The 26,702-nt window shown below is 36.1% G+C and overlaps 1 long non-coding RNA gene and 1 pseudogene across 2 annotated transcripts in view; one reads left to right on the top strand and one right to left on the bottom strand.

The window, feature by feature from the left end:
- LOC309636437 (NEDD8-activating enzyme E1 regulatory subunit pseudogene) overlaps nt 1-863 on the bottom strand; it is a 47,050-nt pseudogene extending 46,187 nt beyond the window's left edge. Inside the window, exon 1 of the transcript in view lies at nt 818-863. The product of the transcript in view is annotated as an NEDD8-activating enzyme E1 regulatory subunit pseudogene (transcript). The remainder of the gene's footprint in view (nt 1-817) is intronic.
- Nucleotides 1-26,702, top strand: part of LOC309667810 — a 481,076-nt gene that overhangs the window by 51,631 nt on the left and 402,743 nt on the right. The window lies entirely within an intron of this gene.

Here is a 26,702-nt window from a genome sequence, read left to right as displayed (position 1 = left end):
GATTTATGTTGTGTGCTTATTTTTAACTCTTTCAATACTAGCAAAAATATTTATAAATTTTGGCCTTAATCTCTATGCAGTCATCTCACACATAATATTAGAAATAACCTGAATAGTATAAATGAATGAGTATAGAGCCACCAGACAGATTAATTTTTCTTTACACAGAAAAAGGTAACTGCTTTAAATAAGAAGTTTTAGCTGGGAAGTCCTCAGAGTTGGATAATTATAACAGTGATATAGTGTGCTTAACTGACTGAGGTCTGTGACGAAATCACATCCTTAATCTCTCTGTTCTTCAGTTTTCTTAGTCATGTTTTCATGGTGTTGTTATGAACATTAAATAAAAATAATAAAAGTAAATGCAGAAATAGAACAGGTGAAGTCTCAAGGAACCAAACCCCATCACAAGATCAACTGGAAAATCTGGTGTGCAGAGACTCTGTTGCTCCTCCACCTTCAGCCAACAATTTTTTTTTTTTCTCATATTTGATCATCCAGGTTAGAAAATACATGCGTTTGCATGACAGAAATGGTGACATTTAAAATACAGTAAATAACATTTCAGTGGTTAATTTCCAAATGGTTGTCGTAGTGCTTAGACTTTTGAGGATAATTCCTTCCTGCTTGCTTCCCTCCCTCCCTCCCTCCCTTCCATCCTTCCTTCCTCTCTTCCATCCTTCCTTCCTCCCTTCCTTCCTTCCTTCCCTCCCTCCCTCCCTCCCTCACATATTTAATAGATTATATGGAGCTCTGCTAGAGTCCTTCCAAAACCATAAGGCTAAAGAAACATCTTATGAATTATCTAGTCCTATACCTTCACTTGACCTGTAAGGTGTCTGTGGGTCAATGCAATTGCCCATGGTTACACTGTCACTTTGTGGCTGAGGTTGAGAATAAATTTATTCACTTCTAGTTCATTTCTCACTTGGAAGGTTGGTTTATCTCTGCATCAGGAGGAATAAGATCTCTTCCAAGATTCAAATCCAAATTATAAACACATTCTAAAATTACAGCCACCTCCTTATCCCCTTACACACTCAAGTTAAGATGAAAACACAAATGAATGGTTTGGCTTACCATACCATACATTGAGAAAGTGAGATCTTTTATATTGAGAAAATGAGTTGCTTGCCTCACATGATCTTACATTTTCAACTTTGTTCATATCATCACTTTACGTCCTAATTCACTTTCTTAGACATCCTTAACTAGTTTCAATTTACACTTATTCAAACTGAGGGAAATAAAAGGTGAACCAATTAGTCAAAATCTTGGAGCCAAACATTCTTTCTCTCATAAACTTCAATCTTGCAAATATTAAACATTTAGGGCTAATATGCCCTAAAACTTCTACATCGTGTATAATTGTACTGGAAACAAATCTAATATGTAAATTTAATTATATTTCTGTATCTTGATTCATCAAGAATCTCTGGTAATATATATAAATTTTAAGGGCTCTCTGACATGCTAACCACCCACAGCTTATTCAAATGTCTAGTGTTTCTCTCTTTTTTTCTATGAAAATCAACTGTAGTAACCTCAGGGAGGGTTGCCTGATTTAGCAAATATAAGTACAGAAAACCCAGTTAAGTTTGAATTTCAGATAAACAATAAATAATTTGGGGTCATACTTAAACTAAAATATTATTCTTTATCTGATATTCAGATATAACTAGGCACCCTATATTTTACCTGAAAACCCATTTCCTATGGGCCCCTAAAAAGTAAGTCTGTAGTAAACTTGACTCATGTTGCAAATATGACCTTCTCAAGACATGGAATCTGGGTAATAATTGGGATGCCCCAATTTACCTACTCAAGAGACTTTTTCAAAGAGGGATTTGGGGAGTTCCTGCCCAAACATACATATAAGATCAAAGAATCTATGTAGAAGATGATCTGAATATTTTAGGAGTGAAAGGGCTGACTTGTTATTCCCTTGAATGTATTATTAATTTAAAGTGGAGAGGGGTATGACTTGATCAGAGATACAGATCCTCTTTTCAATTCTAGAGGGAAGCTTAAAGATGGAATAAGGAAACATACACAGATTTTTTTTTTTTCTGATCAAATGTTTGTATAGAATATTACAACTATTCCAGGCAAAAACAACTTCAAGTTTATTTTTCAGCTTCAGCATAAACTGCATATAATACACATACAGTACAATTTTAGACTTTTAACATGTGTATACATGAAATTTTCGCATAAGAAGGTAAAGAACATATTTACCGTCTCCACAATTTTCTCCATGCTCCCTCTAACCCTCTTGCTTCCCACAAAGCTGATCTCTTTTTATCACTAAGGATTAGTTTATAATTTGCTAGAATTGTGTATGAATGGAACGATAGAGCAATGCATTCTCCCTCTCTCTCTCTCTTTTTTTTTTTGGTCTCTCTTACACAGTATTATACTCATGTTCATACTGGTATCAATAGTTCACTTATTTGTATTGCTTAATAGTATTCCATTATATGGATATACCACAAATTTGTGTATCTATTCGACTGTTGATGTTGTAAGTTAAGCTATATTCATGTACAAGTATTTATGTAAACATTGCTTTCATTTATTTTGAGTAAATATTTAGGTGTGGAATGGCGAGTCATTTGCTAGGTGTACATTTAATTTTCTTAAGAAATTGCCAAGATATTTTCCAAAGTGGTTGCACCATTTAATATTACTGGCAGCAAGTTTTAGTGTTTCTGGTGCTCTACTGGATATACAGGTAGGTAAAAAAACAATGTTTAATTATCTGAGCCAAGACTCTTTTACGTGTGAACACAAAACACTTTGCACATTTTAATATACACTAAATTTTTTAGGAATGAGACTGTCATATAAGTCAGCAGAAGTTATTATATTTGTTTGGAACTTTACTAAGAGTTGTCCTTCATTTTAGAAAATCTTATTTTGAATTGCTAGTACAGTATGTCAATATCAATATCAATGTGACAATATCAATACGTTACTATGTTACAGCATTATTTCTGTGACATTCATGGTACGTATACATTTCAGTAAAGACACCTGACTGCATCATTACGTTTTTCGTGCAATTGTGCCCAAACATCTGTGTACTCAAATGCATGTTATTTTATCATAAATCATGTTCCTTTTATCTCTCATATACTGCAGTTAGGAAATTTTATATATTTAAAAATTATGAGGAAAAATAAATTTTATTTTATATTAATTTTTTTTCACAATAGCTGTGTTAAGCTGAATAATGGCCTTCCCAAAATGTTCAAGTACTAAACACAGAACTTGTGACTATGTTATCTTACATGGCAAAAGGGACTTTGCAAATTTAATTAAGGGTCTTAAAATTGGGATATTATTTTAGATTATCTGGGTTTGCCCAGTGAAATCACAGGGGTCCTTATAAGAGGGAGGCAGGAGGATCAGTCACTCTTAGGAGATTTAACAATATGAGTGTGAAGTTGGAGTGATGTGAGGAAGGGACCATGAGCCAAAGAATGCAGGTGACTCCCAGAAACTGGAAAAGGCACTGGACTGGATTCTCCACTCAGAGCCTCCACAAGGAATCAGCCTTGTCAGTACTTTAGCTCAGTGTGACTAGTTTTGGACTTCTAATCTCCAGAACTTGAAAATAATAAATTTGTATTATTTTAAGCCAGTAACTTTGTAGAAATTTGTTACAGTAGAATAGAAATATACTAAAGGATCATTTAAAACTGTGGAAAAACTACATCCTCAATGAGTTAAGAATTATTGCTTTAGGTTTACTGTGGAGACTTAACTGTGGCATATAAAATATGTAAGAAGTGTGTTGTAGAGAGAGATCAAACTGGCAGGCTTGTCAATGTTTGATTGGAAGGTGAGGGTAAGACCTGAGGGTAGGGACCACTTGGGAACATGATGGAATGACACAGAGGAGAGATATTATAGCTCGAAAGAGAATGACAGCTGTGGGAATGGAGAGCAAGGGAGAGATCCCTATTGTATTTAGTAGGTAGAATTGAGAGGCTTAGTGATTTATTAGACAACTTTAGAGCTCAAGTTTAAGAAGGCGAATAATAAGGGAAAAGAAGCTAAATGGGGGCCAGCAAGAGTCCCTCTAATCCTTTCATGATTCTAGACTTTTCCAAGTAACTACAATATTTTGACTTCTGTTTCCATAAAATTAATGAATTTCTAGTCAAGTTTTACAGATTCACTACATATTTCACCTTTTCTTTGGCTACATTTTTGAGTCTCTAATACAATTAAGAATTTATTCTGCCCCTAATGAACAAGTTCATTCTGGGACTCCCTGTAGTGCACACTGTAATTCTTCCTTATGTGTATGACCTTTTTGATTGAACTGGGAGTGTATCAAGGGCAGGAGTCTTGGAGTGTTTGCCTTTGTTTCACCTACTCCAAATTATAGCTAGCATATAGCTAACTCACGGATAGACTTGACTTACTTAAGCTTACTGCTAAAGGTATTGATCCTGCCCAGTGCCCAGAAAGAAATATTTTTTTTGTTTATTAATTCTGAAATATTTACCTTAGTATGTTTTTAAAAGTAATGATTGACTATCTCAACATGTTTTCTTGAAGTTTAAACATGATGTCAGCAATCATATTGTGATGAACTGTATTAATTTAATTATAACCAAACTGAAATTCCACAAGGTCAGGATCTTTATCTCCTTCTTTCATTGATGATTCCCAAACATCCGTAACAAGATCCGTTGGACACACAGAAGGCACTTAATAAATATTAGTTGAAGGGATAAATTATAAGGGAATCTGAGGAATGCTTCTGTATCTTGTCATTTATAGTACCTGAAACTTTTTCTGTTACTGTGCATTTCTTTTTCTGGATACACATTCACTATATTTGATTTAAACTATGTCATTGCTTCCAGCATTGAGGTGTCTAACTAGATCAGTTTATCTGAAGACTACTCTTGAAATTTCTACATTTTGTGTCAATTTCTTTTTCCTAAAGCAAAAATGTGTTTTTATAAATCATACTTTCAGTAATTTTTTTGCATAATTATGCCTATTTGGGCTAATCTTCCCTTTCTTTGGACATCTTTTTATAGCTCACATTTGAAATTTATCTTAATATTTATGAGTGCCAACTAGGTTTCAAGCATAAATATTTCATTTAATTTTCAAACAATCTTGGGGGATAAATTTTACATTGTATCAATAAAGAGTCTGAGATATTACCTTTCTTGACAGAAATTATACAAATAGTAAATGGCACAATTGAGATTTGAACTTGGTTGTCTATGTCTACAAAATGCAAGTTCTTTTCTCCATACCCCAGTGTCTTCCTCCTCCTCCTCTTTCTCCTTCTTCTTTATATTCTACCCACCCCCACTTCTACTCCTCCTCCTCCTCCTCCTTCTATTCATGCTTGGTATTAAATCTTCTTGTTCCAGAAGAATAAAATAGAAGGAAATGGGCTTAAGTTGCAGAAATAATGGTCTAGGTTAAACAGAGAGTCAAGTATTTTGATGAGAAAGGTAAATAAATAGGGAAATATAATATTGAAGAGAGTGTATAATCTTATTTCCTCAAGATGTCATAGAGCCCCATTACATAAGCATCCTCAGGAAAGAATTTAACAACAAATAATATGTCATCTTTCCTTTGTGCCCAATACTTCCTCATTCTGAATAGATAAAACCCATATCATAACTTATCTCCAACAAACTTTATTTTGTACCTGCTAGACGTCAGTTCCTGTGAAATATACAGGTGTGATTCCTTGCCTAATTACAGTCAAATCCAGCAGAAAAAGCATAAAGTGTTTTATATATAGTGTGATTTAAAACAAAAAAAGAAACATTTTCAGATAGAGTATTTGTATCCATGTGAAGAAGTGGTGACTCTCTAGAGGGAGGGGCTAAGGAAAAGTCTGACTAGATAGATATCTCTGTTTAAATCCTTTTGGGTTCTCTTTGTCATTGCCCACTAATCCTCCTGTGTCCTACAGGGTTGCTCTTCCTAAACAGGCTTAGATGCATCACAAACCAAATCTTCTCAGCCTGTTATCAGTCATCAGTGAGTCTTGCGGGCTATAATTCTTAGTCTTCATTTTTTCCTTTTCTGCCTCCCAGTTTTAGAAGTGTATATATCAACATTTGGCTTAAATGGTTGCCATGCAGTCCTCAATAGAAGTAGAGAGGTGTGATAATGTTTCCTTAGCATCCTTTTATCTTTTTATTTCAATTCTTTATATCCACCATTCTGGAAAAGATTCAATATAAAAATATCCACCTGTAACATTTTTAATATTCATTCTTCTTCTAAGGAAAATGAGATTTCATTATGCTTTTAGTTACTGCCATTGTATTCCCCAGGTTATTTCTAGACCAAAAGTATTTTTTTACCATTCCTAGCCTGATTTGGAAAATACAATTTATTTCCCAGAAGATGTTTAAAAAAATTCTGGATGTACCTTTTTTGGTAGAATTAATAATACTCAAGAGAATTGGGAAAATGGAGAATGCCTCTTTCCTTACAATTCTTTTTACCCATCTCTCCTTCCTTTATCTATAGACCTTCAATTAGGCTTTTGAGAAGGCAGTGGTGTGTTGCCCACTAGCTCCATGGTAGACACGGCTACATCTACAGGTAGATGTAGGCAGTGCAGCAAAAGCAGGTAAAAGAAGAGCTGGTCTTTCCTGTTCAAAAACCAGAAGCAACATCTCTGTAAACTTTTAGAAATGCAATGTCAAATTCCTCCTAGGTGACAAATTGTGCAAAGTGTGATGAGAAACCAATTCATGCTAGTTATTTATCATTATTTATTTACACGATAAAGAAGGAAGCTCTGGGTTAAAGAGCCAGTATCTCCAAAAAGAATTTTTTTTTTCTCTTTTCCTGGGGAAAACGATCCTCAAACCCAAAGTCATCAGCTCGTCAACTGAGTTTTCCATTCCAAAACAAGGTCTCTCCCACGATACTTAAGCCCAGGGAAGGGGATTTCTCTATCAGCCTCGGCTACCAGGACAGTTTTTAGAATAGGGAGAGTGGGAGAAATAAACAATAAACATATTTAACTTTAACAGTGTCCATCCAGCCATACTTTAGAAAAATGCCTTCTCAGCTTTGATTAAAAGCAACTTCCTAAGCACTTTTCATTTTGAAGCTCTAGAATTCATTATTAAAGAATTCTAAGAATTTCACTTCTTTTCCTACTGAATTCATAATTTCCTGGAAGATTAAAACTCCCCTGAGATTAAAAATAACAAGCACCCATAATCCAAGAATGAGAACATTGTCAATTTCTCATTGTCATGAACAGATTTAAGAAGTTTTCTTCTTAAAATAAAATAAAAATGCCTTTATAATCCAAGGACATGGTGCAAGGTTTTTTGTGTTTATTCTTGCCTTCCATTGTAATCACCTCAGCTCTGTTCTGGTTCAGATCATCAATCACATGGTTTATTGCCCTGACTCCCACCTGTCCCCTTTGCTTCTGATTGCTTGTCTTACTTCCATCTCACTGCCATACTGTTTGTCTCCTTTTAAAAGTAACCATGTATATTACTCGGGGTTCTCCAGAGAAATAGAATAGATAGGATATATGTATGATTATATATTGGATATATAATGTAGAAAATAAGCACATTTATTTTCTTATAAAAATTCCTTATAATCTCTGTCTCCATATATATTATATATCATATATATTACGTATACAATATATAAAATAAAAATACAATTTCATATAAAGAGATTTATTATAAGGAATTGGCTCACACAATTATGGAGTCTGGCAAGTTCAAAATCTGCAGAGCTGATGTATCACATCAGGTCCAAAGGCCAGCAGGCTGCTGTAGAACCAGGAAGAACTGATGTGGTGGTTCAAAGGCCATTAGGCAGGAGAATTTTCTCTTACTCTGGAGAAGGTTCTTTTGTTCTATTGAGGCCTTTAACTGATTGAATGAGGCCCACCCATTTTATAGCAAGCAATGTACTTCTCTCAGCCTACTGATTTAAATGTTAAGCTCATCCCAAAACACCCTTGCAGCAACACCCAGAATAATGTTAGGTCAAATATCTGGACACTCCGTGGCCCAGTCAAGTTGACATATAAAATTAACATCACACCGTGTAATTCAGCTATCAGCAAACTTCTTGTAAAGAGCCAAATAGTAAATATTTTAGGCTTTCCAGGTGATAATATCTCTCATACAACTATTCCACTCTGCTGTTAAAAGCAGCCATATACAATATCTTAAACAAATAGGCATGACTATGTTCCAATAAAACTTTATTTATAAAAGTAAGAGCAGGCCAGATTTATCCACAGGTCATTAGTTTACTGACCTCTGATATAATTTATATACTAACTACACTGTAATCTCTCAACTTGGAAACTATGGCTAACTCCTCAGTAACTGTAGTACCAAGTCCTTTATAATTTGGTCCCAACCAACTCTCCTAAACTTTAATATCTTATGTTCAGTCCATATACTTTGTACCCCATTCATACCTCTCTTAATTTATGACTTACAAGCCTAATGTTCTAAATTCATTTTGTTCTCTCAGTTTCAAATGTCCAATAAACAGTGAATTATTTTTCCAGCAGAAATCGTTTCTGAAGCAGCTAGTTAAAATTCTGTTTAGGCAGAAAATGTTTTTCTTAATCACCAAGTTGAGTTGTTGAGGAAGTGTTACTCTCCCATCTTGGTTGAGGAAGAGTGTCCTTAAATTTTAGATTATATAGTCTGTATTTCTTTTTAATGTTTGCAACCAACACTTATAGACTTGACGTTTAATACCTTTTACATAAGCAGTTTTATATTGTTAGTCTGCATGTTTAGCTATTTGCTATGTATTTATCTTTTTAAAAAAAAATGTAAATAGATCCCTTGTAATTGCTGTGTAAGTGACTGATTCACAAGCTAGCTTCAGAAAACTATCTTCCAGGACTTCCCTGCTGGTGCAGTGGTTAACAATCTGCCTGCCAATGCAGGGGACACGAGTTCAAGCCCTGGTCCAGGAAGATCCCACATGCCGTGGAGCAACTAAGCCCGTGGGCCACAACTACTGAGCCCTCGTGCCACAACCACATTCTATAAACTAAACCATCTTCTTTATGGTTTCCTTTGCTGTGCAAAAGCTTTTAAGCTTCATTAGGTCCCATTTGTTTATTTTTTATTTTATTTCCGTTTCTCTAGGAGCTGGGTCAAAAAGGATCTTTCTGTGATTTATGTCATAGAGTGTTCTGCCCATGTTTTCTTCTAAGAGTTTTATAGTGTCTGGCCTTACATTTAGGTCTTTAATCCATTTTGAGTTTATTTTTGTGTATGGTGTTAGGGAGTGTTCTAATTTCATTCTTTTATGTGTAGCTGTCCAGTTTTTCCAGCACCACTTACTGAAGAGGCTGTCTTTTCTCCACTGTATATTCTTGCCTTCTTTATCAAATATAAGGTGACCATATGTGCGTGGGTTTATCTCTGGGCTTTCTCTCCTGTTCCATTGATCTATATTTCTGTTTTTGTGCCAGTACCATACTGTCTTGATTAGTGTAGCTTTGTAGTATAGACCGAAGTCTGGGAGCCTGATATCCCCAGCTCCGTTTTTTATTCTCAAGATTGTTTTGGCTATTCGGGATCTTTGGTGTTTCCATACAAATTGTGAAATTTTTTTCTTCTAATTCTGTGAAAAATGCCATTGGTAGTTTGATAGGGATTGCATTGAATCTGTAGATTGCATTGTGTAGTATAGTCATTTTCACAATGTTGATTCCTCCAATCCAAGAACATGGTATATCTCTCCATATGTTAGTATCATCTTTAATTTCTTTCATCAGTGTCTTACAGTTTTCTTCATACAGGTCTTTTGTCTCCTTAGGTAGGTTTATTCCTAGGTATTTTTTTTCTTTTTGTTGCAATGGTAAATGGGAGTGTTTCCTTAATTTCTCTTTCAGATGTTTCATTATTAGTGTATAGGAATGCAAGAGATTTCTGTGCATTAATTTTGTATCCTGCTACTTTACCAAATTCATTGATTAGCTCTAGTAGTTTTCTGGTAGCACCTTTAGGATTCTCTATGTATAGTATCATGTCATCTGCAAACAGTGACGGCTTTACTTCTTCTTTTCCAATTTGTATTCCTTTTATTTCTTTTTCTTCTCTGATTGCTGTGGCTAAAACTTCCAAAACTATGTTGAATAATAGTGGTGAGAGTGGAAAACCTTGTATTGTTCCTGATTTTAGAGGAAATGGTTTCAGTTTTTCACCCTTGTGAATGATATTGGCTGTGGGTTTCTCATATATGGCCTTTATTATGTTGAGGTAAGTTCCCTCTATGCCTACTTTCTGGAGGGTTTTTATCATAAATGGGTGTTGAATTTTGTCAAAAGCTTTTTCTGCATCTATTGAGATGATCATATGGTTTTTATCCTTCAATTTGTTAATATGGTATATCATATTGATTGATTTGTGTACATTGAAGAATCCTTGCATTCCTGCGATAAACCCCACTTAATCATGGTGTATGATCCTTTTAATGTGCTGTTGGATTCTGTTCTCTAGTATTTTGTTGAGGATTTTTGCATCTTTGTTCACCAGAGATATTCTTTCTTTCTGACATCTTTGTCTGGTTTTGGTATCAGGGTGATGGTGGCCTTGTAGAATGAGTTTGGGAGTGTTCCGCTCTCTGCCATATTTTGGAAGAGTTTCAAAAGGATAGGTGTTGGCTCTTCTCTAACTGTTTGATAGAATTCACCTGTGAAGCCATATGGTCCTGGGCTTTTGTTTGTTGGAAGATTTTTAATCATAGTCTCAATATCAGTGCTTGTGATTGGTCTGTTTATATTTTCTATTTCTTCCTGGTTCAGTCTTGGAAGGTTGTTCTTTTCTAAGAATTTGTCCTTTTCTTCCAGGTTCTCCATTTTATTAGCATATAGTTCCTTGTAGTAATCTCTCAAGATCCTTTGTATTTCTGCAGTGTCAGTTGTTACTGCTCCTTTTTCATTTCTAATTCTGTTGATTTGAGTCTTCTCCCTTTTTTTCTTGATGAGTCTGGCTAATGGTTTATCAATTTTGTTTATCTTCTCAAAGAACCAGCTTTTAATTTTATTGATCTTAGATACTGTTTCCTTCATTTCTTTTTCATTTATTACTGATCTGATTTTTATGATTTCTTTCCTTCTGCTAACTTTGGGTTTTTTTTTTGTCCTTCTTTCTCTAATTGCTTTAGGTGTAAGGTTAAGTTGTTTGAGATGTTTCTTGTTTCTTGAGGTAGGATTGTATTGCTATAAACTTCCTTCTTAGAACTGCTTTTGATGCATCCCATAGATTTTGGGTTGTTGTGTTTTAATTGTCATTTGTTTCTAGGTATTTTTTGGTTTCCTCCTTTATTTCTTCAGTGATCTCTTGGTTATTAAGTAGCATATTGTTTAGCCTCCATGTATTTGTATTTTTTACAGATTTTTTCCTGTAATTGATTTCTAGTCTCGTAGAGTTGTGGTTGGAAAAGATACTTGATACAATTTCAGTTTTCTTAAATTTACCAAGGCTTGATTTGTGACCCAAGGTATGATCTATCCTGGAGAATATTCCTTGAGCACTTGAGAAGAAAGTGTATTCTGTTGTTTTTGGGTGGAATGGCCTATAAATATCAATTAAGTCCATCTTGTTTAATGTGTCATTTAAAGCTTGTGTTTCCTTATTTATTTTCATTTTGGAAGATCTGTCCACTGGTGAAAGTGAGGTGTTAAAAGTCCCCTACTATGATTGTGTTACTGTCGATTTCCCCTTTTATGGCTGTTAGCATTTGCCTTATGTATTGACGTGCTCCTATGTTAGATGCATAAATATTTACAATTGTTATATGTTCTTCTTGGATTGATCCCTTGATCATTATGTAGTGTCCTTCTTTGTCTCTTGTAATAGTCTTTGTTTTAAAGTCTATTTTGTCTGGTATGAGAATTGCTACTCCAGCTTTCTTTTGATTTCTATTGGCATGGAATATCTTTTTCCATCCCCTAACTTTCAGTTTGTATGTGTCCCTAGGTCTGAAATGGGACTTTTGTAGACAGTGTATATACGGGTCTTGTTTTTGTATCCAATCAGCCAGTCTGTGTCTTTTGGTTGGAGCATTTAATCCATTTACATTTAAGGTAGTTATCGATATGTATGTTCCTATTACTGTTTTCTTAATTGTTTTGGGTTTGTTATTGTAGATCTTTTCCTTCTCTTGTGTTTCCTGCCTAGAGAAGTTCCTTTAGCATTTGTTGTAAAGCTGGTTTGGTGGTGCTGAATTCTCTTAGCTTTTGCTTGTCTGTAAAGGTTTTAATTTCTCCATCGAATCTGAATGAGATCCTTGCTGGGTAGAGTAATCTTGGTTTTAGGTTTTTCCCTTTCATCACTTTAAATTATCCTGCCACTCCCTTCTGGCTTGCAGAGTTTCTGCTGAAAGATCAGCTGTTAACCTGATGGGGATTTCCTTGTATGTCATTTGTTGTTTTTCCCTTGCTGCTTTTAATATTTTTTCTTTGTATTTAATTTTTGGTAGTCTGAATTATATGTGTCTTGGCGTGTTTCTCCTTGGATTTATCCTGTATGGGACTCTCTGTGCTTCCTGGGCTTGATTGACTATTTCTTTTCCCATATTAGGGAAGTTTTCAACTATAATCTCTTCAAATATTTTCTCAGTCCCTTCCTTTTTTTCTTCTTCTTTTGGGACTCCTATAATTCGAATGTTGGTACGTTTAATGTTGTCCCAGAGGTCTCTGAGACTGTCCTCAATTCTTTTCATTCTTTTTTCTTTATTCTGCTCTGCAGTAGTTATTTCCACTATTTTCTATTCCAGATCACTTATCCGTTCTTTTGCCTTAGTAATTCTGCTATTGATTCCTTCTAGAGAATTTTTAATTTCATTTATTTTGTTGTTCATCATTGTTTGTTTGCTCTTTAGTTCTTCTAGGTCCTTGTTAAATGTTTCTTGTATTTTCTCCATTCTATTTCCAAGATATTGGATCATCTTTACTATCATTACTCCGAATTCTTTTTCAGGTAGACTGCCTATTCCTCTTCATTTGTTTGGTCTGGTGGGGTTTTACTTTTCTCCTTCATCTGCTGTGTGTTTCTCTGTCTTCTCATTTTGCTTAACTTAACTGTGTTTGGGGTCTCCTCTTTGCAGGCTGCAGGTTCGTAGTTCCTGTTGTTTTTAGTGTCTGCCCCCAATGGCTAAGGTTGGTTCAGTGGGTTGTGTAGGCTTCCTGGTGGAGGGGACTGATGCCTGTGTTCTGGTGGATGAGGCTGGATCTTATCTTTCTGTTGCCTAGGACTGCGTCTGGTGGTATGTTTTGGGGTGTCTGTGACTTTATTATGATTTTCAGCAGCCTCTCTGCTAATGGGTGTGGTTGTGTTCCCATCTTGCTAGTTGTTTGTCATAGGGTATCCAGCACTGTAGCTTGCTGGTTGTTGAGTGGAGCTGGGTCTTAGCATTGAGATGGAGTTCTCTGGGAGAGCTTTCACCGTTTGCTATTACATGGAGCCAGGAGGTCTCTGGTGGACCAATGTCCTGAACTTGGCTCTCCCACCTCAGAGGCACAGGCCTGACAGCCGGCCGGAGCACCAAGACCCTGTCAGCCACATGGCTTCAGACTCTGGAACTCCACATTCCAGAAGCCCTCCTTTCCACGTGCTGCCTCTCCCCTTCTGCGAAAGAGTTGTTCTTAATGAATATCTGTTATTACATGCATGAAAGAATTTTTGTGTGTAGGGAGGGGCTATCATTTGTTCAGTATGTTGTGGCACATGAATGGCTGCAGCAATAGTCTCCAACCTGAAATCCTGTAAATAGAAACCTTGGTTATGTGATTCCATTGTGCTGATTAGTTAGGACTTGAGATTTTTCCGAGAGAATTGGTCAGCCATAGCCAGGGAGATTGTGAGAAAATAAGTCAAGATATGAGATTTATTTTTTTGTACCATTGCCTAGTTAGCAAAATGTCTAAAATGGTTAAACGTTCTAGGCTTATATGGTTCTCCTTCTACCACTTTACTCAAAGCACAGAAACAATTTGTAAAATCCAGATGGCACTGTTTTTTCTCCCTAAGGAAGAGTGTTAAGCTGTGATCAGTACACTAGTGTAGTGATATATAATTCCTTCTTATTGTTAGAATTAATTCATATATTTCTCCTAAAATGGAATGAATTGAGATAACTACAGAGTTAACAGATAAACTGGCAAGTTAGGGACTCCAGCTGTTTGATAGATAAGCACTAGCAAAGTTTTCAACAAGCTCCTGGAGGGAGGGACATTTGTCATTTCTTTCTTTCCAAATTTTTGCACCTAAATAATTAATTAAGGCCCACCTATTATCCTTGATTCTAAGTAGATAGGGCTCATTTCAGCATCCCTCACACAAAATTCTTGAAACATAGCTCCTTATATTATGGGTGTGTCCACTGCCTCTTTACTTTGAAAATGGGGGCTATTTCTGAAATGCACAGTTTTTATGAAAAAATAGAATATATAAATGGATAAATATCTAGTAACCATAAACTTGTTGATTAAAACTATACACGTGTATTTTTAAATATATGTATGTCTATGTACATACATGCATATACCTAAAACATACACATAGTTTTAAATGTATGTGTATGTGTGTATATATAGATGTGCGTGTGTATGTGTGTGTGTGTGTGTGTGTGTGTGTGGTATATATATGATTAGCAAATATTTTTATATAGGTCAACATTCATTCATCTTGGTGAGTTTCTCAGCTGGGTGAGTTATCCTTCTTGTTGGTTTCCTGTATAATTCTTTCATAAATTAATTTTTTTATTGAGATATAGTTGATTTACAATATTGTATTAATTTCAGGTGTACAACATAAAGATTCAAAATTTGTATAGATTATATTCCATTTATAGTTATTATGAAATATTGGCTATATATTCTGTGCTGTACAATAAATATATCTACAGTGTATCCTTGTAGCTTACCTATTGTATACATAGAAGTTTGTACCTCTTAATCTTCTACCCCTGTCTTGTCCCTCCCCGCCTTCTCTCTCCCCACTAGGTGAGATAAATCTTTATTCCACCATTTGTATTAATTTCTCAGGTTTCAGGTATGACTCTCTGGTTAGAAATAACAAACACTGACTTGGCCAACTTAAACACAGGTAGCTTATTGCCAGAACTTTGGGAGTTCACAGTACCAAAGAGACAATGAGAGTAAAAAGGTCTGAGAATGGACTAGAAAGAGAAACCCCACAAGGCCAGGGAGCCTGTGGATAAGAGTAGTTTTGTAGCGGAGAACCCTACTTCAGTGAACATACCCAGCCATTTTTAATCACTCCATCCTCAGTTCAAGATTCAAATTCTAGGGAGGGAGACTCCCATATCTTGAGTCCACCTGTTGAGTAGGGCTTGGCATGTGATGCACCAAACTGTGTGGGATGCTCCACTTTGTATATCCTGGGGAAGAGGCTACGCTCCAGAAGGAAATTAGTTGCTGGTTGGAAGGGAGAAGGAACAATGAGAAGAGGTGTCCGTTTATTGTTTTCGTGGGTTCCTTGAGCTCAGTAATCATGTTTGTTCTTGTCTTTGATTCTAGGTTCCTAACATAATGCTGTCACAGACTGGAAGCTTAATAAATATTTTCTGACTCCTAGTGCCCAAGTAAGTAAAATTGACACATTTTGATAACATAATTATAAACATTAAAAATCCACTTTCCTAAGCACCAATTTCCATTCTCCTCTCCATCCTAATAGTGTATCTTAAAATATGATCAAAGAAGAAAAGCAATTTATCGAAAAATTATTAAACTCAAAATATGCACTAGATTCAGTGCATACAATAGTAAAACCAAAAATAAAAAGGCAAAACGTCTTCACTATAGGGCCTCCCAGCTTATCCAGAGAGTAAGTCATGTAGACCAATGACTCGTGACGCTCATTATCGTAGACGCTGGTGCCAAGAAGACTGATACTCGTCACAACATAAGCTAAAACAAACCCAAACTGAAAACAGCCCAAATTTCCCATCACAGAGAAATGATTTTATAAATTTTCTTAAGTGTACTCAATGGAGTATTATTCAGACACTAAGTATAAATATGAAGATTATATGGCAACCTGGAAACATTAAAAACAAAATATAAAGTAGTATGAGTGATATATAATTGTGACTATGAAAATATGAATGTATATGACTGTATAAAAAACTTGGAGACAACACAGAGAAATGAAAACAGTTATTGCTAGAAAAATAGATGAGTTTTATTTTTTCAATTTCCTTTAGGCTGTTATAATACGGTTATATAATAAATAAATATGGTTACATAGGGAAAAGTTAGGACTATTTATTCAGTTTCCTCACTATTCAACAACAGCAAAATACTCTAAAATTGCTCCCTTACCTGATAATGGGATTTAATTCTATTTTCTAACTATAGCTGTGATTTCTGCTCTGAATGCTTGGGGAGACTGTCATTCTGTGTTAGTCTTTATTTATTCTTCATGAATTCTTGTTGGCTTTGCTTCCTGGGAGCAACTGTACTTTAGGGGCTATGAAAAGAAATATGTCAGTGACTCAGTAGATTTTAGTTAGAATAAATGGCTGCTTTTGACCCTTGCTAATATTTTTTTTTATTATTATTTTTATTACTCTTCAATAACACATCTCTACGCAGGAGTCCCAAGTGTTTTCAACTCTCTTTATCCAAACTAAAAACCTCATCCTCACTCAAAATCTTCTCTTTCCCCTGGGTACTCTATTTGTGTAGAATTCTCCAAAGTGTACAGGTTCTAACATTTTCTCCAAACGTAAGATCAGTGTGACCAGTTTCTGTAGATTTTGACATCGCCACTGTAGGCATATTAGTTCAGCCCTTTATTAACAGCTACCTTGTCTTTTTAACAGTGCCTAACTGTTTTGCTCAACCTATTTTTTCTGTTCTAATTCTGCTTACACACCACCGCTACATCCTTCTGAAAGGGATCAAATAAAATCACATCTCTGCTTTAAAACCTCTGAAAGGCTTCCCATGCCATACTTATATAAGTACAAATTCTATAGCTCAAACTCCTGCCCACTTTTGTAGCATTATCTTTCATGACTATCCTTCTCCTACCCTATAAACTAACCAAACTAGCTGACTTCCTATTCCTGGATCGCATAACTGACTCCACTATCTCCACATCTTTGTTCATGTTTGTTTTTTTTCCCCCTTTACTTGGAATGCCCTCCCATACTGGCCCTAATCCAATTACTACCTATCATTAAAAAAAAACATTAACAATTACCCATTTTATAATTTTTTGTTACTATTTCAGGTAAATGTGATCTCCTTTCTTTCAGTCCAAATTGAACTCTGCTGTGTCACTTTTTATAGTACTTAATCTGCTTTACTATAATCTAAATAGTGATTAGACTGTGCACACTCTGAGCACAAATACAGCACCTTTTTCATCCTTGTGTCCATCTGCAACAACTAGCACAGAGCCATGGCCTGGTTTTTATCTCGAATTAGAGGAGGACACCAAAATTGTTGAAAATAATTCATAGGATTTGAGGATATAAATTTTTATTTCCAGTTTAACTACTTTTTGTTTGTTTCACAGAAAAGATACCAATGGGTCATACATAAGGAAGAAAAGGAAAGAAAGATGAATGAGAGAGGGTACATCCTTCTAAAATGTAAGTTAAACTTTAATAAGTTTAGAAAAAGAGTTATAGCTTTCCGTGTGTGTGTGTGTGTGTGTGTGTGCGCACCCGCGTGTGCGCACATGCTCTAAACCAAGCAGTCTGGATATGTCAATTGAAGAAATATATTAGTGAAATATGGTGCTTTATTTTCTCTTCTGTCTCTGAATATTTTGACCAATTCATTTTTAATGATTTTCTTAAGAGACCTTATTTTTTATTTTATTACAGACATCAATTTTATAGCCAGTATCCCTGCTAAGGTATGTAGTTGCTTGTAAAAAATGTCAGTTTTGCATGGAAAGTAGCACAGTTGAACAAGCCTGGGTAGATTTTCATGTCAGTGGGCCTGATTCACATTCTGATTCTACCCTCTAATGTCCACTCTAAACAAAATTTTAGACACAAGCATATTAGCATTCACTGAATTGATTTTTCTTTAGGCTTCAGTAACTTTACTCACTGACGAGAGTGAAGTTATAATTAAACCAGCTCTGCTCAAGGAACAGAAGCACTAAACTGAGTAGCCATTCTTTCTCATTAGCTCTAAACTCTTTCTCTCACCAATGCAAAGTTTTTTCTCCTTATAACTCCAGGGTTGACCTTCACCCAAGGTCAAATCCTTCCAAGTTCAGTATAGTCATCTCTTTTTATCTTAACCTAGACAACAAAATATTTCTTTCGAAGTATTTTAATTCTAGACTGTAATATACCTGTCCTTTCTGCAGAATCAATTGCAGGCTCCCTTCTGTTCACTTGCCATCTCATTTTTACATTTTTACAGCCTAATACGGATTATCTCCCCCTGATTCTTGGACATTTTTCTCCTACCTAAAAAAAAAAATGATCAGATGACTTTTTTGCATAGCAGTTAAAATTCATTTTTAATAATAGTAAAAGCTAAGATTGACTAAGCATCTAATATATGCCAGATTCTGGCATATTTTACTATTCCTGTATTGTGTCTTCACAGTTAACCTAGAAGGTAGGTACTACCCTAACTTTAAGAAGGAGAAAATTGGGAGAGGTTAAGAAAGTTGCCTGAGGAGACCAAGCCAATAGGTCCCAGAACCAGGATGCGTATACCAGAAGCCTATTGTAAAACCTGAGCCCTTAGTCATCACAAGCTTTTTGCATTCTATTTTGTTTGGGAATTCTGAGTCACTCGGAATGGGTGGGGTGGGGTTGGCAAGGTGTGACGTCCCTTTAACACTTAGGATGTGATGAGATTTGTAATTTTCATCTATGAAAGGGATGTTTCTCCCCCACTTTGTTCTATTAAGATTAAACAAGATCATCAGGGAAAATATTTTGAAACTTTACAGATGTTAATAATTGGTATTTCAACTTTGTAATCTCAAATCAGTGTTATGTCCATCTTCAGCCTCCACAACCCTACAGCTTCCTGGGGCACCAGAGGGAAACTGTGCACAAACAAATCCTCTTTTCTAGCAGCCAGATTTTCATAGGTGCCAATAATAAGGAAGAATCATCTACATTTATCTTTTTCTAGACCCCTCAATTTCATGTTCTCATCCCTACTGCCACTTGCCTTTGAGATAATTTCACTCTACATAGGGAGAGGAGAGATCTTACAGACAGAAGCCGCATCAGTACATTATGTAGTCACAGACTTTTAGATCAGGGGGAAACCTAAAATAGGACTACTTAACCTGTGTAATGCTTAAGAGAAACTTAGACTGTTTTATAAATAAAGATCCAGAGAATTGGCAGGGTTAGTGGATTGACTGAGGGCACACAGTAGATTATTGGCAGTACCAATCTTAAAAACCCAGGGGTTTTGAGCCCCAAACCAGTGCCTGCTGGACTTTGTCATGAGCTGTTCCTGAATAAAGCTCCAGCAAAGTGCAAGCTAAAAAGAAATTTGGTAGCAATTAGTTGAACAGAGTCCAACTATGTTCTCCTGTTTCTTTCTCATGAAAAACAAGTGCTTCGTGGAGGAAAGCCTTTTAATAGACTAAGTATTTGAAATTTGATGATTTGTTTTACTCCTGTCCCTCATGCCACTCTGCACTGATTCTCCCAAGCCTAGCCATTGTGAGACGATGAGAAAAGGGGGGGTTCCATGGAAGAAAATCTAACAGTGTTACACTAGTAACTTGGCTGGACTTTCTGACTGCTCACTGCTCAGCCATTGCCTTAATGAAAATGAATCGGTGATGGAATCCATAGTTTTCCTTTCTCCCTCTGTAAAGAAAGTGAGCCCCTAGAATCACAAGCTTCTGAAGTGGCCTCTTTCCATCTCCCCTATTTCATCCTCCCACTTTTTAAAGTCTTCAATTTTGAGATTAATAATGGCTAAACAGGTCTCAGGAAATTTTCAATACACTTTTCAATAAATAAAAATAAATAAATAAAAGCATATACCAGAAAGACACAATTATGGGATTTTTCTTTGGAATATATCCAATGTTTTGTGGCTATTTTTTTTTTTTTTTAGATTTTTTTTTTGACATGTACCATTTTTAAAATCTTTATTGAATTTGTTACAATATCGTTTCTGTTTTATGTGTTGGTTTTCTGGCGGTGAGGTATGTGGGATCGTAGCTCCCCGACCAGGGATTGAACCCAAACCCTGTGCAATTGGAAGCTGAAGTCTCAACCACTGGACCAACAAGGAAGTCCCATTTTGTGGCTATTTTAAAATTAGGGGGCTTCCCTGGTGGCGCAGAGGTTGAGAATCTGCCTGCCAATGCAGGGGACACGGGTTCGGGCCCTGGTCTGGGAAGATCCCACATGCCGCGGAGCAACTAGGCCCGTGAGCCACAATTGCTGAGACTGCGCGTCTGGAGCTTGTGCTCCGCAACAAGAGAGGCCGCGATAATGAGAGGCCCGCGCACCGCAATGAAGAGTGGCCCCCCGCTCTCTGCAACTAGAGAAAGCCCTCGAACAGAAACGAAGACCCAACACAGCCAAAAAATATATATAAATTAATTAATTAATTAATTAAAAAAAATTAGGATTGTTGGATTGGTTTCTGCGAAATCGTGAGTTTTCTCTAATGATGTATGCATTTTCTCGTATGTATATTTGCTGGTCATCTGGTCCACTGCTGATTGCATGCAATTTACAAAGTTATCCATGGCCTCTCAAAGTAAAAACAAAACCACAATGTAAAGAGTAATTAAAGGTGAATATTATATCATTATACTACACATAGAAATATGACTGTACTTGCAGAATGTCAGTGGGACTAGTGCATTCTTTTGTTGAAGGAAAGCCTATACCAGAACTAAATTATATTAAAATGTTTAGCTTCATGAACATGGAACTAGTGCAAGTAGTTTTGGGTAATTTCAATAGCTTGTGTCAAATTGCAGTTATCATAGGACTGGACCTGCCAAGGGACTAAGGATATGTTCTTCCAGCAATGATAACATACTCTTATCTAGACAGAGCTGAAGAATTGTTTCTTGATGATGATTATGATGATGACAAACAATTCTTAAAAGATGCATTTTTAAATAACATTTTGTATTTTCTATAGACTATCATTGTAGGTGGTAAATCACAGCTTGGAAAGTTATTGAAGCACCAGGATGAGTGTGAACTTTAGTGTGTATCACAATGATAGGGACAAAATAGTCTCTCTGTGTGAAGAATTTAAGTGAACCCTTACTATGTCTTATTCTTGGGGCTACAACAGTTGAAAAATACATGATCTTACTTTTTGATGAGCAGAAAATTTAATGTAAAATCTTACTATCCAGGAGATAGTAGATTGATTCTTTAAAGACTTTATGTATATTTTTTTAAGGGAGAGAAATAAAAGTCATGTAGTGAAGCAGGATTTAATATTTGATCTGTCTTTTGAAAGATACATTAATGACCATGTTAGCAAGTATGGCGCGTCAAGAAATTTAAGACTTAGGGAAAAAGAATTCAACATACCTTAGAGTGTTGGATGCATCATGGAATTCCTGGGAAGAAGAGAGTTTGGAAGTAAGTTGTAGAGGGCATTGAATAGTGAACTATGGAGTTTATACTTAGGGAGACAATGGGAGTTGTTAAAGTTTGCTTTATGCCCTATTTTCCTGGAAATAATGGAAAAAAATCACCAAATATGTTTCCTGTGAGAGGAAATATTTGAAAAGCTCTATGTGTTCTGCTATTGATTTATTTAAATGATTTAAAGTCTCTGCTTTTCTTGTGCAAAATGGAACTTGCTAAAATCATGGAGTTTTGTTTTAATTTTCAAGTTTCTCACTCTCTTCTGTCCAGCATACATTCCTCTCTTTGGTAACTTTCCACCCATTGCCAATTCCCACAAGCCACCCAGATCATTTTAGTAACCTGCGCTAATTGGAAGCTCTCTCTCTAACCACCCCTTCCAACTGAAGGGTTATGACACCAGTGCCATGTACTTTCAAGAAGCTATACTTTTTAGTGTAGGTAGTGTTTTGAATTGAAAGGTTGCAAAGTAAATATATTCAAGTGCAAAATGAATAATGCAAATAAGCAAAATGAACCAGGTTCATTGGATCTGCAATGTTAGATCAGCAGTTCTTATTGCTAACTGCAATGTCATGTCACCTGGGGAGCTTTAAAAAGTTCCTGAGGAGATTTTAATGTGTAAAAAATATTAAAAGGCACTATAAATCAATATGTGCACAGAAGAATCCCTGGAGAGTTTTGTGTTTGTTTGTTTGTTCATGAATATTCCCAGTCATTGGCAAGAAATAATAAATGAAAGTAAGAGCTATGTGGATCCCAGGAACCTGTATTTTTAATAAAAAACACCCCCCATCCCCCACCCCCCACACACACCCGTAGTGATTTAGAGGCAGGTGGTTTGTGGACCACAATTTGAGACGTATAGATAAACAAATCTCTTCTAGTAGAATAAGCATCAGTTAGTGTTCTACTTCTTCTACCAAGATATTTTACATCTTAAAGAGGGCGAAGCCTTCTTCCTTCTTAACTGTGGGTTTTCTGGTGAAGATTATAGACTTGGTCATGGTTTTTGATTATGGGTGGGTGGGATTTATCCCTGTAACCAACCTTTATCCATTATATAACTACTATATACATGGCCAGTTGTGTAATGTGGTTGTGAAATTCATCAAAAAGCTGACAGGGTATACCATTCATTTATACCTTTGCCGTAAGAATCATTGATCAATAGACTAGTGACTTGAGAAACAAAATGCAGTTTGGAGTGAGGATGGTACTTTCAACACAGGAGTCACAGTTGTCCTTCTTGTTTTATATAATGCCCAGCATAGCTCTATAGTCATATGGTCATTAATTTAATAATAACCACATTTAGAAAGAGAAGTCACAAGGCATTTGGGGCAGGGGAAGAATTATTTATTTATCATGTGTCTGCATATTACTGGGCATTTTGCTGCTCAAGTTACATAGGTCCCTTTATGTCATGATAACCTTTAAAATTTGTATTATTTTAATTTTAGATGCAAGGAAAATCATGCTCAGAGAAGTTGAGCAATGTGCCAAGGTCATCTGTTTGGTGTTAGTTATCTATTCATACATAACACTTTCCTTCAAAAATAGAAGCTTAAAAAATCATCTCTAGGCTTCTGTGGGGGGGGGCAGGAATCTGGGAACAGCTGCGGGGGGGGGGGCAGGAATCTGGGAACAGCTGCAGCTTATTTGCATGGTTCTGGCTCTGAGTTTTTCCCAAAGCTGCAATCAAGGTGTCAACTAATTTGCAGTCATTTTAAGCTTGACTGGGTCTGGAGGATCCACTTCCCAGCTCACATCATGGCTGTTGGCAGGAGATTTAATTTCCTTGGCACGTGGTTCTGATGAAATGGCTTTTCCTGGAGTGTGAGACACGAGGAAGAGAGAGCAAACCCAAGATAAAATTCACAGTTTTTTATAACCAAATCTTAGGAGGAACTTAACATCTTTTCTTCCATATTCTATTCAATGGAAGAGAGTTTTATCTACATTCAAGAGGAGGGAATTTAAAGGTTCACCTCTTAAGGAGAAGAATATCAAAGAATGTATGGACATATGTCAAAAATATTAAATTATTAACAGAAAGAGCTAACATAACTTAATATTATTTTATGCATTGGGAGTGGGTTGTCAAAAAAAAGTCCCATTGTTCCTTGTAAAATAACATCAGAATGATAAAAAAATCTAACAGTGTTCTATTTAGGTAATAGAAGCATCTCATGTGTTACTAATTAGAGGCAGACACAATTTATTTGTTCAGCATAATTGGTTGGAGCTGTATCATCAATAGTGTTGAGTTCTGGGGATACAGTGTAGTAGAGGAGACTAATGTAGTATGAAGTGAAGTAGGTAATAGTAATGTTATGACAGGAAAGATCAAAGCACATGTGGGGGCACAGGAGAACTGGCCAATATTATGGGATGGGGAGGATTGGGGGAGGGACTAGGAAGGTCATTCAAGTGGAACTAATCCTTAAAAGAAGTAATAAATTAGGAGAAATTGCATGCAGAATGTACTTTAATGCAAATGCACTCCCAAGAAAGAAGGAGAAGCTTCCAAACAAGGGAATAGCTTTCATGGGAGAGGATTCAGCTTGGGCAGAAAACCCAGAGAATCGGAGATAAATAAAATGGTCTGCCAGGTCCAGGGAACTCCTGGAGGTGTGTTAAGGTTGTAGACGGCAGGGGACAGGTAATGAGGTCCTAAAAAAGATAAGACCAGAAGTTAGGGAAATGTGTGGAATACCTTGCTTCCCAGTGAGGAGTCTGGCTTTTATTCTAGACTAGTGTTTTCAATTTTAGTAAGGTATGTCCCACCACCACAATTTTTGCCAAGTCTTTGTACTATCTGTACTATTATTTATGCAGTATTTTAAACTACAGTCTAAAATCTTACCTCAATATGTTTACTTTACAATAGAACATTTTGAATTGGACATACAAATTTTATTTATTTTTTTATATTGCACATTAAATACAAAAATTATATTGACAATTGAGTAGGATAGAGAAGGGGCTTTGGAAACTTTTAAGCAGATGAGCAGTATGATAAGATTTATGTTTCATAGAAATCACTCCGAGACCTGTGTGGAAGGTGTATAGGAGGGGTACACATAGGACACAGCTTTCCAGTTGCATGTACCTTGAAGTGTGCTGGCCCATGACCATTTTCTTGAGGCAGAGTCCTGCTTAAACAAATCTCCTCCTTCTGCCTGAGGATCATAAGAGTCTCAAGCTAAGCAGCACAGAGTATAAGTAAATCTTGAACCGGGGAACCCTGCTGTTCCCTTCTATGAATTCCCAGTAGAAATAAGCTAATTCTGCCATCTTCTTCTAGCCCATAAGCAGAAAGTGGAAACCTTGTTTGGAGTTATGGAAACTGTTTCTTCTTGGTTTGTCTCAATTCATCCAGAATACTCTGATTAGTGATAAACACTGGCAAGTGTATTGGCTTCTTTCAAACAGAGTGAAGTAAGCCAGAAAGAGAAAAACAAATATTGTATATTAATGCATATATGTGGAATCTAGAAAAATGGTATAGATGAACCTATTTGCAGGGCAGGAATAGAGACGTAGACGTAGAGAACTGACATGTGGACTCGGGGGGGAAGGGGAGGGTGGGGCAAATTGGGAGATTATGTTTGACATAAATACACTACCATGTATAAAATAGACAGCTAGTGGGAACCTGCTGTATAGCGCAGGGAGCTCAGCTCAGTGCTCTGTGATGACCTAGATGAGTCGGGGCAGGGAGGGAGGTCCAAGAGGGAGGGGATAGATGTATACATTTAGCTGATTCACTTCATTGTACAGCAGAAACTAATAACGTTGTCAAGCAATTTTACTCCAATAAAAAGAAAAAAGAAAAATATCCATTATGGCTGTTATTAGTTATTAACTTCATCTCAAAAAAGCTTGCTTAGCAATATTAATATTTAAGATACCTGAGCCATGGTGAAAATTCCTAGGTTGCTATTAAAGGCATGCTTAGTCTTAGATGTATTCATGGGTTCCTATAACTTCTGGAAGCCTGGCAGGACCATTCAGAAAATGTCTTACCTGTGGTTCTCTTTAATAGTTAGAGAAAACTTGAAATGGATCAACAAAGGCTTAAGGGAATGTCAGATTTTCAGTTTGGGATATGTTGAAATTACTTTAAAATGGATGGATAGTCTCAGCAATATTGCTTAAATGACAGCACTGAAGTGACACAGAGAAAGAAAAGGATGTAACTGCTCCAACCCGTTCTCCTTCAGCTTGTGAATGTGCCTCATATTGTTTAATAGTGTAGCAAGAATTAAAGAAATTATGCAGTCCTTTTTTAACTTAGAGATTGAGCTTTAATGCTTGATTTAAATGGGTTTTGCAATGTTTCCAACTCTTAGAGGTAAAAACATTTCTCAATTGTTTTTTTTCTTTTTAATGTACTGTGGAAATGAAAAGCAGCAATGGCTTTTAATTAGCCCTGGGGCCTCATGCACAGTTTCCTATGTTACACTTGCTTACACATTTCTGATCAGGGGGAGTTTATTTAACAGCATGGCATTGTCTAGGAACAATGGGAGGAGAGGGTGTGTAGAAAATAAGTCCTAGAGCAGAGCAGAGAAACTTCTGCCAGCTTTTTTAAAATTAAAACTGAATTTGGCAATAATTTGTGAAATCCCTGTTTGCTGTTACTCCATGTTTGTTGTGTGGCATTTGCAGGCTTAGATGAATTGTTGGCAGATATTTGATTTTTAAAAAATCTCTTAGCCATTCATTTCCTGCTATATTGATCACAGAGACCACATAACATTGTCGCTCTGGCTAAAATGCATCAATGCATCAAGCCATGTGGGAAGACAGGCTTCTTACACAGCATTCTACTTACATGGTATTTTTCAAGCCTTGTCTCCAGATATTGCAGACATGATGGATAGTTTTGAGGTTTCTGGACCAACTGGCTGCTTTTTTCCATCAAGTATCAATCTTCACATCTACCCTCCTGTAACATATGGTTTAGAGAATGCAGTGATGTGATTGCATTCTTATGATCTTATGGATATCTTAAAAATAGTACTCATATTCATTTGGGAGAATAAAAGCAAAGTGAAATATAG

Source organism: Balaenoptera physalus, assembly GCF_965194825.1.
Source record: "Balaenoptera physalus genome assembly, chromosome: 10".
Taxonomy (NCBI): Eukaryota; Metazoa; Chordata; class Mammalia; order Artiodactyla; family Balaenopteridae; genus Balaenoptera; species Balaenoptera physalus.
This window is presented reverse-complemented; position numbering and strand designations above follow the sequence as displayed.